General features: G+C 40.2%; 1 non-coding gene across 1 annotated transcript; it reads left to right on the top strand.

The window, feature by feature from the left end:
- Nucleotides 1-4,956: 4,956 nt before the first annotated feature.
- Nucleotides 4,957-5,064, top strand: LOC130953699 (small nucleolar RNA R71). Its single transcript, XR_009075860.1, has one exon. It is a non-coding gene; the product is annotated as a small nucleolar RNA R71 (small nucleolar RNA).
- Nucleotides 5,065-14,028: the final 8,964 nt, after the last annotated feature.

Genomic DNA, 14,028 nt, shown 5'->3' with positions numbered 1-14,028 from the left:
ATCTTGGGCAAAGTATGGACTATTATATATTGCTGGAAAGCCCAGGATGTCTACTTTCCAACGCCGTTGAGAGCGCGCCAATTGGGCTTCTGTAGCTCCAGAAAATCCACTTCGAGTGCAGGGAGGTCAGAATCCAACAGCATCTGCAGTCCTTTTGAGTCTCAATCAGATTTTTGCTCAGGTCCCTCAATTTCAGCCAGAAAATACCTGAAATCACAGAAAAACACACAAACTCATAGTAAAGTCCAGAAAAGTGAATTTTAATTAAAAACTAATAAAAATATACTAAAAACTAACTATATCATACTAAAAACATACTAAAAACAATGCCAAAAAGTATACAAATTATCCGCTCATCACAACACCAAACTTAAATTGTTGCTTGTCCCCAAGCAACTGAAGATCAAATAAGATAAAAAGAAGAGAATATGCAATGAATTCCAAAAACATCTATGAAGATCAGTATTAACTAGATGAGCGGGGCTTTTATCTTTTTGCCTCTGAATAGTTTTGGCATCTCACTCTATCCCTTGTAATCCAGAATGGTTGGCTTCTTTAGGAACTTAGAATCCAGATAGTGTTATTGATTCTCCTAGTTAAGTATGATGATTCTTGAACACAGCTACTTATTGAGTCTTGGCTGTGGCCCAAAGCACTCTGTCTTCCAGTATTACCACCGGATACATACATGCCACAGACACATGATTGGGTGAACCTTTTCAGATTGTGACTCAGCTTTGCTAAAGTCCCCAATTAGAGGTGTCCAGGGTTCTTAAGCACACTCTTATTTGCCTTGGATCACAACTTTATTCTTTCTTTTTTTTTCTTTCTTTTCTTTTTTTTTTTCGTTTGCTTCTCTCTTTTTTTTTTTCGGCTTTTTTTTTTTTTGAAATGCTTTTTCTTGCTTCAAGAATCATTTTATTGATTTTTCAGATCCTCAGTAACATGTCTCCTTTTTCATCATTCTTTCAAGAGCCAACATTCATGAACCACAAATTCAAAAGACATATGCACTGTTTAAGCATACATTCAGAGAACGAAAATATTGCCACCACATCAAACTAATTAAACTACTATAAAATTCAGAATTCATGCAATTCTTTCCTTTTCAATTAAGCACATTTTTATTGAAGAAAGGTGATGGATTCATAGGACATTCATAACTACTAAGACACTAATGATCACAAGACACAAACATAGATAACCATAAGCATAAAAAAAAATCGAAAAACAGAAGAACAATAACAAGGAAATCAAAGAACGGGTCCACCTTAGTGATGGCGGCTCTTTCTTGCTCTTGAAGATCCTATGGAGTGCTTGAGCTCCTCAATGTCTCTTCCTTGTCTTTGTTGCTCCTCCCTTATGATTCTTTGATCTTCTCTAATTTCATGAAGGATGATGGAGTGTTCTTGATGCTCCACCCTCAGTTGTCCCATGTTGGAACTTAACTCTCCTAGGGAGGTGTTTAGTTGCTCCCAATAGTTTTGTGGAGGAAAATTCATTCCTTGAGGAATCTTAGGAATCTCATGATGAGTGAGATCTCTTGTGTACTCCATCCTTTTCTTGGTGATGGGCTTGTCCTCATCAATGGGAATGTCTCCCTCTATGTCAACTCCAACTGAATAACAGAGGTGACAAATGAGATGAGGAAAGGCTAACCTTGCCAAGGTGGAGGTCTTGTCCGCCACCTTATAGAGTTCTTGGGCTATAACCTCATGAACCTCTATTTCTTCTCCAACCATGATACTATGGATCATGATGACCCGGTCTATGGTAACTTCGGACCGGTTGCTAGTGGGGATGATTGAGCGTTGTATGAACTCTAACCATCCTCTAGCCACGGGCTTGAGGTCATGCCTTCTCAATTGAACCGGCTTTCCTCTTGAGTCTTGCCTCCATTGTGCGCCCTCTTCACATATGACTGTGAGGACTTGGTCCAACCTTTGATCAAAGTTGACCCTTCTAGTGTAAGGATGCTCATCTCCTTGCATCATAGGCAAGTTGAACGCCACCCTCACACTCTCCGGACTAAAATCCAAGTATTTCCCCCGAACCATAGTGATATAATTCTTTGGATTCGGGTTCACACTTTGGTCATGGTTCTTTGTGATCCATGCATTGGCATAGAACTCTTGAACCATCAAGATTCCGACTTGTTGAATGGGGTTGGTAAGAACTTCCCAACCTCTTCTTCGGATCTCATGGCGGATCTCCGGATATTCACCCTTTTTGAGTGAAAAGGGGACTTCGGGGATCACCTTCTTCAAGGCCACAACTTCATAGGAGTGGTCTTGATGCACCCTTGAGAGGAATCTATCCATCTCCCATGACTCGGAGGTGGAAGCTTTTGCCTTCCCTTTCCTCTTTTTAGAGGTTTCTCCGGCCTTGGATGCCATAAATGGTTATGGAAAAACAAAAAGCAATGCTTTTACCACACCAAACTTAAAATGTTTGCTCGTCCTCGAGCAAAAGAAGAAAGAAGAGGGTAGAAGAAGAAGAAATGAGGAAGAAGGGAGATGGTAGTGTGTTCGGCCAAGAAGGGTAAGAAAGGGTGTTTAGGTTGTGTGAAAATGAAGAGTTGAAGAAGGGTATTTATAAGAGAGAGGGGGGTAAAGGTTCGGCCATTATGGGTGGGTTTGGGAGGGAAAGTGGTTTGAATTTGAAGGGTGAGGTTGGTGGGGATTTATGAAGGATGGATGTGAGTGGTGAAGAGAAAGATGGGATTTGATAGGTGAAGGGTTTTTGGGAAAGAGGTATTGAGGTGATTGGTGAATGGGGGAAGAAGAGAGAGAGTGATGGTAGGGTCCTGTGGGGTCCACAGATCCTGTAGTGTCAAGGAAAAGTCATCCCTGCACCATATGTTGCTCAAAATCACGTTTTGAGGCATTTCTGGCGTTAAACGCCGGGCTGGTGCCCATTCCTGGCGTTTAACGCCAGGTTTTTGCCCTTTACTGGCATTTAACGCCAGTCTGGTGCCCCTTTCTGGCGTTAAACGCCCAGAAGGGTGCCAGACTGGGCGTTAAACGCCCAACAGCAAGGCTTACTGGCGTTTGAACGCCAGCAGCTTCTTCCTCCAGGGTGTGCTGTTTTTCTTCCTGTTTTTCATTCTGTTTTTGCTTTTTTCATTATTTTTGTGACTTCTTATGATCATCAACCTACAAAAAAGATAAAATAACAAAAGAAAATAATTAATTATAAAACATTGGGTTGCCTCCCAACAAGCGCTTCTTTAGTGTCATTAGCTTGACAGGGGACTCCCATGGAGCCTCAGAAACACTCAGAACCTTGTTGAAACCTCCCAACACCAAACTTAGAGTTTGAATGTGGGGTTTCAACACCAAACTTAGAGTTTGGTTGTGGCCTCCCAACACCAAACTTAGAGTTTGACTGTGGGGGCTCTGTTTGGCTCTGTTTTGAGAGAAGCTCTTCATGCTTCTTCTCCATGATGATAGAGGGATGTCCTTGGGCCTTAAACACCAAGGATTCTTCATTCACTTGAATGATCAACTCTCCTCTATCAACATCAATCACAGCCTTTGCTGTGGCTAGGAAGGGTCTGCCAAGGATGATGGATTCATCCATGCACTTCCCAGTCTCTAGGACTATGAAATCAGTAGGAATGTAATGGTCTTCAATCTTCACCAAAACATTCTCTACAAGTCCATAGGCTTGTTTTCTTGAGTTGTCTGCCATCTCTAGTGAGATTCTTGCAGCTTGCACCTCAAGTATCCCTAATTTCTCCATTACAGAGAGGGGCATGAGGTTCACACTTGACCCTAAGTCACACAAGGCCTTCTTGAAGGTCATGGTGCCTATGGTACAAGGTATAGAAAACTTCCCAGGATCCTGCCTCTTTTGAGGCAGTTTCTGCCTAGACAAGTCATCCAGTTCTTTGGTGAGCAAGGGAGGTTCATCTTCCCAAGTCTCATTTCCAAATAACTTGTCATTTAGCTTCATGATTGCTCCAAGGTATTTAGCAACTTGCTCTTCAGTGACATACTCATCCTCTTCAGAGGAAGGATATTCATCAGAGCTCATGAATGGCAGAAGTAAGTCCAATGGAATCTCTATGGTCTCAATTTGAACCTCAGATTCCCATTGTTCCTCATTGAGGAACTCAGAGGAGGTTGGTACACGCCCACTGAGGTCTTCCTCAGTGGCGTCCACCTCCTTTCTTTCCTCCCAGAATTCGGCCATGTTAATGGCTTTGCACTCTCCTTTTGGATTTTCTTCTGTATTACTTGGGAGAGTGCTAGGAGGGAGTTCAGTAATTTTCTTGCTCAGCTGACCCACTTGTCCTTCCAGATTTCTGATAGAGGACCTTGTTTCATTCATGAAACTTTGAGTGGTCTTTATTAGATCAGAGACCATTGTTGCTAAGTCAGAAGTATTCTGCTTAGAACTCTCTGTCTGTTGCTGAGAAGGTGATGGAAAAGGCTTGCCATTGCTAAGCCTGTTTTTGCCACCATTATTATTATTGAAACCTTGTTGAGGTCTCTCTTGATTCTTCCATGAGAAATTTGGGTGATTTCTCCATGAAGAATTATAGGTGTTTCCATAGGGTTCTCCTAGGTAATTCACCTCTTCCATTGAAGGGTTCTCAGGATCATAGGCTTCTTCCTCAGATGAAGCCTCCTTAGTACTGTTTGGTGCATTTTGCAATCCAGACAGATTTTGAGAAATCAAATTGACTTGTTGAGTCAATATTTTATTCTGAGCCAATATGGCATTCAGAGTGTCAATCTCAAGAACTCCTTTCTTCTGACTAGTCCCATTGTTCACAGGATTCCTTTCAGAAGTGTACATGAATTGGTTATTTGCAACCATTTCAATTAGTTCCTGAGCTTCTGTAGGCGTCTTCTTCAGATGAAGAGATCCTCCTGCAGAGCTATCCAAGGACATCTTAGATAGTTCAGAGAGACCATCATAGAAAATACCTATGATGCTCCATTCAGAAAGCATGTCAGAAGGACATTTTCTGATTAATTGTTTGTATCTTTCCCAAGCTTCATAGAGGGATTCTCCATCCTTCTGTCTGAAGGTTTGGACTTCCACTCTAAGCTTACTCCATCTTTGTGGTGGAAAGAACTTTGCCAAGAAGGCATTGACTAGCTTTTCCCAAGAGTCCAGGCTTTCTTTAGGTTGAGAATCCAACCATATTCTAGCTCTGTCTCTTACAGCAAAAGGGAATAGCATCAGTCTATAGACCTCAGGGTTAACCCCATTAGTCTTGACTGTGTCACAGATTTGCAAGAATTCAGCTAAAAACTGATGAGGATCTTCCATTGGAAGTCCATGGAACTTGCAATTCTGTTGCATTAGAGAAACTAATTGAGGCTTAAGCTCAAAGTTATTTGCTCCAATGGCAGGGATAGAGATGCTTCTCCCATAAAAATCAGGAGTAGGTGCAGTAAAGTCACCCAGCACCTTCCTTGCATTGTTGGCATTGTTGTTGTTTTCGGCTGCCATGTGTTCTTTTTCCTTGAAGAATTCGGTCAGGTCCTCTAAAGAGAGTTGTGCTTTGGCTTCTCTTAGCTTTCTCTTCAGGGTCCTCTCAGGTTCAGGATCAGCTTCAACAAGAATGCCTTTGTCTCTGCTCCTGCTCATATAAAAGAGAAGAGAAAAAGAGAATGTGGAATCCTCTATGTCACAGTATAGAGATTCCTTGAAATGTCAGAGGAAAACAGAAATAGAAAGAAGAAGGAGAAGGAGAATTCGAATTTTAATTGATAAAATTCGAATTGTGCATTTAGAAGGAGTAGTACTCCATAAAGAGAAGGATGTGGGACGGAGGGAAGAGAATTTTCGAAAATTCAATCAAAGGATTTTGAAAACATTTTGAAAATTTGATTGATAATTTTCGAAAATTCAAAGTGAGAAAGAAATCAAGTGATTTTTGAAAAAGAGTTTGAAATTAGATGTCAAAAAGATTTGATTGAAACTTGTTTTGAAAAAGATGTGATTAAAAAGATTTGATTGAAAAGTTATGGTTTTTAAAAGATATGATTGAAAAGATATGATTTGAAAACAATTTTAAAAGATATGATTTGAAAACAATTTGAAAAGATTTGATTTTAAAAACTAATGACTTGCCTAACAAGAAAAGATATGATTCAAACATAAAACCTTCCTTAATAGAAAAGGCAAAAAATGTTCAATCAAATCATTAATTGTTAGTAAGTATCTTTTAAAAAGGAAAGAAATTGATTTTGAAAACATTTGATTGAAAAGATATGATTTGAAAAAGATTTGATTTTGAAAAACTTTGAAAACTTGAAAAAAAATTGATTTGAAAACAAAATCTTCCCCCTGGCACCATCCTGGCGTTAAACGCCCAGAATGGTATACATTCTGGCGTTTAACGCCCAAAATGCTACCTCTTTGGGCGTTAAACGCCCAACCAGGTACCCTGGCTGGCGTTTAAACGCCAGTCTGCCTTCTTCACTGGGCATTTTTGAATGCTCAGCTTTTTCTGTATAATTCCTCTGCAGTATGTTCTGAATCTTCAATTCTTTGTATCATTGACTTGAAAAGACACAAATTAAAAATATTTTTGGATTTTTAATAATCAAAATGCAAAAAGGAATCAATTAACAATGCATGCAAGACACCAAACTTAGCAGTTTGTATACTACTGACACTAACAATATGAGAATGCATATGAGACACAAAAAATACTTCAAGTCAATAGAATTCAAAGATTAGAACACAAAATATATGCATGGATTCGAAAATTATAACAAAAACATGCATTTGACACCAACTTAAGATGAGACTCTAGACTCAAACAAGAAATATTTTTGGATTTTTATGAATTTGTAATTTTTTTTTTTGTACTTTTCGAAAATTAGGTGAAAAAAGGTATCAAAATTCTTAATGAGAATTCCAGGAATCAGTGCAATGCTAGTCTAAGGCTCCGGTCCAGGAATTAGACATGGCTTCACAGCCAGCCAAGCTTTCAAAGAAAGCTTCGGTCCAAAACACTAGACATGACCAAAGGTCAGCCAAGCCTTAGCAAATCACTGCTCCAAAAGCAAGATTGATACGAAATCAACAAGCTCTTGTGGTGATAAGTTGAAACCTCGGTCCAATAAGATTAGACATGGCTTCTCAGCCAGCCAGATTTCAACAAATCATCATGAAACTCTAGAATTCACCTTCAAGAATTTCGAAAAAAAATACCTAATCTAAGCAACAAGATGAACCGTCAGTTGTCCAGCCTAAACAATCTCGGGCAATAACACCAAAAATTTGATGTTGTTGCCGGATCTTGGCTCTGATGTTACCAAAAGCTTGCTCAAAACATGAACAATCCCCGGCAACGGCGCCAAAAACTTGACATGCGAAATTGTGAACTATACTTTTTCACAACTCTCATAATCCCTGGTAATGGCTCCAAAAACTTGGTGCGCCTAATACCATGGCATTACACAACTTCGCACGACTAACCAGCAAGTGCACTGGGTCGTCCAAGTAATAAACCTTACGTGAGTAAGGGTCGATCCCACGGAGATTGTTAGTAATGAAGCAAGCTATGGTCATCTTGTAAATCTTAGTCAGGCAAACTCAGATATATATGGTGATGAACGAAAATAACATAGAAAATAAGGATAGTGATACTTATGTATATCATAGGTGTATGAGCTTCAGACAAGTGTATGAAGATGCCTTCCCTTCCGTCTCTCTGCTTTCCTACAGTCTTCATCCAATCCTTCTTACTCCTTTCCATGGCAAGCTCGTGTAGGGTCTCACTGTTGTCAGCAGCTACCTCCCATCCGCGCAGTGAAAGCTAATGCAAACACTCTGTCACAGTGCTGCCAATCACCGGTTTGGTTCCCTCCCCTACCGGAATAGAATAACTCTTTTGCGTCTGTCACTAACGCCCAGTAGGTTACAGGTTTGAAGCACGTCACAGTCATTCAGTCATTGAATCCTACTCAGAATACCACAGACAAGGTTAGACCTTCCGGATTCTCTTGAATGCTGCCATCAGTTCTTGCCTATACCACGAAGACTCTGATCTCATGGAATGGTTGGCTCGTTTGTCAGGCGAGCACTCGGTTGTCAGGCGATCAACCATGCATCATGCAATCAGAAATCCAAGAGATATTCACTAAGCCTAAGATGCTTGTAGAACAAGAATGGTTGTCAGTCACCTTGTTCATAGGTGAAGAACAAGTGATATCTTGGTAAAAGAACAAGTGGAATTGAATGGAAGAACAATAGTAATTGCATTAATACTCGAGGTACAGCAGAGCTCCACACCTTAATCTATGGTGTGTAGAAACTCCACCGTTGAAAATACATAAGCACAAGGTCTAGGCATGGCCGAATGGCCAGCCTCCCAAAGTGATCAAAAGATCTAAAAACAAAGGATTCCAAAGATCAGATGATATAAAGATTTCTAATACAATAGTGAAAGGTCCTATATATAAGAAACTAATACATGAGTGAGTAAATGACATAAAAATCCACTTCCGGGCCCACTTGGTGTGTGATTGGGCTGAGCAATGAAGAAATTTCGTGTAGAGACTCTCCTTGGAGTTAAACGCCAGCTTTAGTGCCAGTTTGGGCGTTTAACTCCCAATTAGGTGCCAGTTCCGGCGTTTAACGCTGGAATTTCTTGAGGTGACTTTGAACGCCGGTTTGGGCCATCAAATCTTGGGCAAAGTATGGACTATTATATATTGCTGGAAAGCCCAGGATGTCTACTTTCCAACGCCGTTGAGAGCGCGCCAATTGGGCTTCTGTAGCTCCAGAAAATCCACTTCGAGTGCAGGGAGGTCAGAATCCAACAGCATCTGCAGTCCTTTTGAGTCTCAGAATCAGATTTTTGCTCAGGTCCCTCAATTTCAGCCAGAAAATACCTGAAATCACAGAAAAACACACAAACTCATAGTAAAGTCCAGAAAAGTGAATTTTAATTAAAAACTAATAAAAATATACTAAAAACTAACTATATCATACTAAAAACATACTAAAAATAATGCCAAAAAGTATACAAATTATCCGCTCATCAGTGATATCAAGTCATTATCTGCCAATCCCACCTGGCCTAAAAACCATTCCTTCCCAGCTCCCTCAAGTGTTCACAATCAGGAAAGTTCTTTCTATGGAACATTTGGAAATCATGAAGGAATCAAATGGGGACGTTTTCATAGTGAGAGGAGAGGACATCAAGCACTACAATCCACCCTAACAAGGGACAACCGTCAAGCTAATGACGTTAAAGAAGCGCTTGTTGGGAGGCAACCCAACGTGAGGTAATACTCCTTTGCTGTTTCTTTTATTTGTTTCAATAAAAAGAGGAAGTAGTTTCTGTGCATTGCAAAGAATTAAGTTTGGTGTTTCACACCAAACAATGAATTCGTGGATCAATAATTCAAAGGGGAATGTGTGACTCTAAGTTTGGTGTTTCACCATACAGATCAACTGAACACAACAACCTTTGAATTATATGAAAGGAACAACCATTCTAAGCAATCACAGAAATGCTTAAAATCCTTAGCAGCAACTTCATTCCAAGGAGAATTCAAAGATTCAAAGAGCAGAGGAGTAAGTAGGAGACTAAGTTTGGTGTTCACACACCAACTTAAGACTCAGACACTTGCCCATACATAGTTGAGCTAACCACTCAAGTGCTTCAGAAGCAAGCAACTTCATCACTCTTTGCAGGAAAGGAAACAAGGATCTTAGAAAGAACATGAAGCAACAACTAGGAGAAGAAGGAGAAATCAAATTGTTTCCTGGCAACAAAGAGAAAACAAGAAATTTCACAAGGTGGTGTTGTTCCTTGACCATTCTTTAAAAGGCAAACAAAAGCATGCTTGTTCTGGTTTAAACTGTAATTGTTGAATCTTTCTGGAATGTGAAGTTTTTAGTATGAGTGTTGGTTTACTGCTTTGAATAAAGTGAATGTCTAGATGTTTGGATATAACTTCACCTTCTTAAACAAATGCTTGCCATGCTTGTTCTGTTTCCAAAAATAAAAGAAAAGTTTGAACAAAAGTAACTTGGCTCAATTAGTGACAAATCAAGTAGAATTAAGTGGTGGTATGCATGCTTGATTGTTTAGTCAGATCACTGGAAATTGAGTGTAGAATTATCATTTTTGTGTAGAAGTTTGAATACTGTCTATGGATCTTGATGAATAAATGTCTTTGGCCATGAAAAAGAAAGAAAAAGAAGAAGAAAAAGCCACTGAAAAAGGGCAACCAAAAAGCAAAAAAAAAATTGAGAAAATAAGCTAGGCACCAATGGTTTGAACTTCTGAGACAAATGCCTGTGGTGTTTATGTATTAAGGATATGCTTGGATGAATAGGTTCTGAGGAGTGTTTCAACACTTGGTAACTTGGGTTAACTAACCCGGGATTATCAACCAAAAGTCCATTATCAAGAGCAACCTAAATACAAAACATTTAGTCACACAAAGAGGTGCTGGGCACCAATGTCTCAAGAAGAAATGTGAACTAAAATGCCTGTAGTGGATATGTGTAGTGCACTGATAAGAAAAAGAAAATGCCAAAGGCTTGTGCAACACATGACACTGAGCAAACAAGGAGCAAAGGAGCTCTAAGAAAAAGAAAAACAAAGAAGGGAAAAGTGCCAAGGACATAAGAATAACAAGAGGCCATAGCAGTGTTTAATGGATGCAGTGAAAAAGTGATAATCTTGCCTGATAAGAATGAAAAAGTGATGCTGCAACTTTCTGCATAAAACCCTTTTGATGAACTTCAAATGCTTGCTAATATAGCCAATGTAATTGCTTTCTGTTTCATACTTTCTTCTCAAATAACTCAGAACTTGCTTAGGGACAAGCAAGTATTAGATAGAAGAGTGACTAACCCATGGAGATCGGTATCGACCTCCCCACACTTAAAGATTGCACCGTCCTCGATGCATGCTGAGATGTGCAGGTGGACGGGTTATTCCAACTGATGCTTTCCTTCAAAGATTATGCAGATGGACTTGTTTGTCTCCACTTTTAGAAGTTTCTCCCTTTTTCTGTCTTCGGTGGCCAGCCTGGAAGAAGAGAAAAAGAAGAACAGTAATACCCAGAAGTAAAGATAAGAAAATAAATGAAGTATGGGTGGGTTAATGCCAAATAATGAGGGTCTCAATTACATGGTAGCTACAACATGCAAGTGAGAAAACAATAGAAGTCATGGCATGCCAGTGGTACAAAATGTACAACAATGGGGAAGAGAGTGGAAGAGGAGAGTTAATATAAATTCATGTCAATGCAAAAGTAATACAAAGAAAAAAAAAGATTGGCATTGATAATATTACCTAACCAGAATAACACAAGTCACTAAGCACCCAAAATAGTTCAACAGAAGATGCACAGTTAAATAAGAAAATCAAACACCAAAGGAAAAATAATGAATTTAGAAAAGAAAATAAAAATTATGCACAAAATGAAGATGCAATGAATGAAATATGTAAATAAATTAAGTAAAATAAAATAAGAGATAAGAAGAATGAGAAGGGAAAGAAGGGAAGAAGAAGTAAGTAAGAAAGGAGGGAGGAAAAATTAGGATTGGGAAAGAAAAGATAAGATATTTGGCAAATTAGGATAAGTTGTGCGGCGCAAGCGACACGATCGCGTGGGGCACGCGGTCGCGCGACTTGCGCTGATACTGATTGACGCGGTCGCGTGACACAATTCATGCTACTGGCGCGAGGGCAGCCTCGCGCTCGCACAACTCTCTGTTCAAATTATTATTAGTGCCAAATTTTAAGTGATGCGATCGCATGGAGCATGCGATCGCGTTAGTGGGCTTTAGAAGAATGTGATGCGGTCGCGTGGGTCACGCGGCCGCGTGGGTAGAATTGTGCGTTCAGCACCAATCCAGCACCACTCTAGCACAAAATTGGTTGTGCACCCTTTTACGTCGAAATCCAGGGCACGCGGCCACGTGGGGCACGCGGTCGCGTGGGAGGCCATTATTCCCATATGACGCGGACGCGTCAGCGACGCGGTTGCGTGGGACGATTTGTGCCATTGGCACGCCTCCAGCCACGCTCTCGCGTGACTCTCTGTTCATTTTATTATTCTCTCCCACACATGCGACGCGGACGCGTCAATGAGGCGGTCGCGTCGCATGAAAATTTTATTTTTGTAAAATGCAGAATGCAATGCTTAATGTGAATGCTATGCATGATTCCAGGTTCAATAAAATAAAATAAAATTCAAAAACAAACAAAACTAAATAAAATTAAAATTGAAAAAGGAACGATCATACCATGGTGGGTTGTTTCCCACCTAGCACTTTTAGTTAAAGTCCTTAAGTTAGACATTTGGTGAGCTCCCTGTTATGGTGGCTTGTTGATGAGCGAATAATTTATACCCTTTTTGGCATTGTTTTTAGTATGTTTTTAGTATGTTTTAGTTAGTTTTTAGTATATTTTATTAGTTTTTAGTTAAAATTCACTTTTCTGGACTTTACTATGAGTTTGTGTGTTTTTCTGTGATTTCAGATATTTTCTGGCTGAAATTGAGGGACCTGAGCAAAAATCTGATTCAGAGACTGAAAAGGACTGCAGATGCTGTTGGATTCTGACCTCCCTACACTTGAAGTGCATTTTCTGGAGCTACAGAAGCCCAATTGGCTCGCTCTCAACGGAGTTGGAAAGTAGACATCCTGGGCTTTCCAGAAATGTATAATAGTTCATACTTTGCCCGAGATTTGATGGCCCAAACCGGCGTTCTAAATCAGCTCAAAACTGCCCGGCGTTAAACGCCGGAACTGGCACAAGAATGGGAGTTAAATGCCCAAACTGGCACAAAAGCTGGCGTTTAACTCCAAGAGAAGTCTCTACACGAAAATGCTTCAATGCTCAGCCCAAGCACACACCAAGTGGGCCCGGAAGTGGATTTTTATGTCATTTACTCATCTTTGTAAACCCTAGGCTATTAGTTCTCTACAAATAGGATCATCTTTGGACGTCTAGTTCTTAGATTATTGGGAGGCTGGCCTCACAGCCATGCCTAGACCTTGTTCTTATGTATTTTCAACGGTGGAGTTTCTACACACCATAGATTAAGGTGTGGAGCTCTGTTGTACCTCGAGTATTAATGCAATTACTATTGTTCTTCTATTCAATTCAGCTTGTTCTTGTTCTAAGATATCACTTGTTCCTCAACTTGATGAATGTGATGATCTGTGACACTCATCATCATTCTCACCTATGAACGTGTGCCTGACAACCACCTCCGTTCTACCTTAGATTGAGTGGATATCTCTTGGATCCCTTAATCGGAATCTTCATGGTATAAGCTAGAATTGATGGCGGCATTCAAGAGAATCCGGAAGGTCTAAACCTTGTCTGTGGTATTCTGAGTAGGATTCAATGATTGAATGACTGTGACGAGCTTCAAACTCCTGAAGGCTGGGCGTTAGTGACAGACGCAAAAGAATCAATGGATTCTATTCCAACCTGATTGAGAACCGACAGATGATTAGCCGTGCCGTGACAGGGTGCGTTGAACATTTTCACTGAGAGTACGGGATTGTAGCCACTGACAACGGTGATGCCCAACATACAGCTTGCCATGGAAAGGAGTAAGAAGGATTGGATGAAGACAGTAGGAAAGCAGAGAGACGGAAGGGACAAAGCATCTCCATACGCTTATCTGAAATTCTCACCAATGAATTACATAAGTATCTCTATCTTTATTTTATGCTTTATTCATAAATCATCCATAACCATTTGAATCTTCCTGACTGAGATTTACAAGGTGACCATAGCTTGCTTCATACCAACAATCTCGGTGGGATCGACCCTTACTCGCGTAAAGTTTATTACTTGGACGACCCAGTGCACTTGCTGGTTAGTTGTGCGAAGTTGTGAAATTATGTTTAGACCATGGTATTGAGCACCAAGTTTTTGGAGCCATTACCGGGGACTATTTGAGTTGTGAAAAGTAGAGATCACAATTTCGTGCACCAAGTTTTTGGCGCCGTTGCCGGGGATTGTTTCGAGTATGGACAACTGACGGTTCATCTTGTTGCTTAGCTTAGGTA

This window comes from Arachis stenosperma, chromosome 9 (assembly GCF_014773155.1).
Source record: "Arachis stenosperma cultivar V10309 chromosome 9, arast.V10309.gnm1.PFL2, whole genome shotgun sequence".
Taxonomy (NCBI): Eukaryota; Viridiplantae; Streptophyta; class Magnoliopsida; order Fabales; family Fabaceae; genus Arachis; species Arachis stenosperma.
The sequence above is the reverse complement of the archived record's forward strand: the minus strand, read 5'-3'. Positions and strand labels throughout refer to the sequence as shown.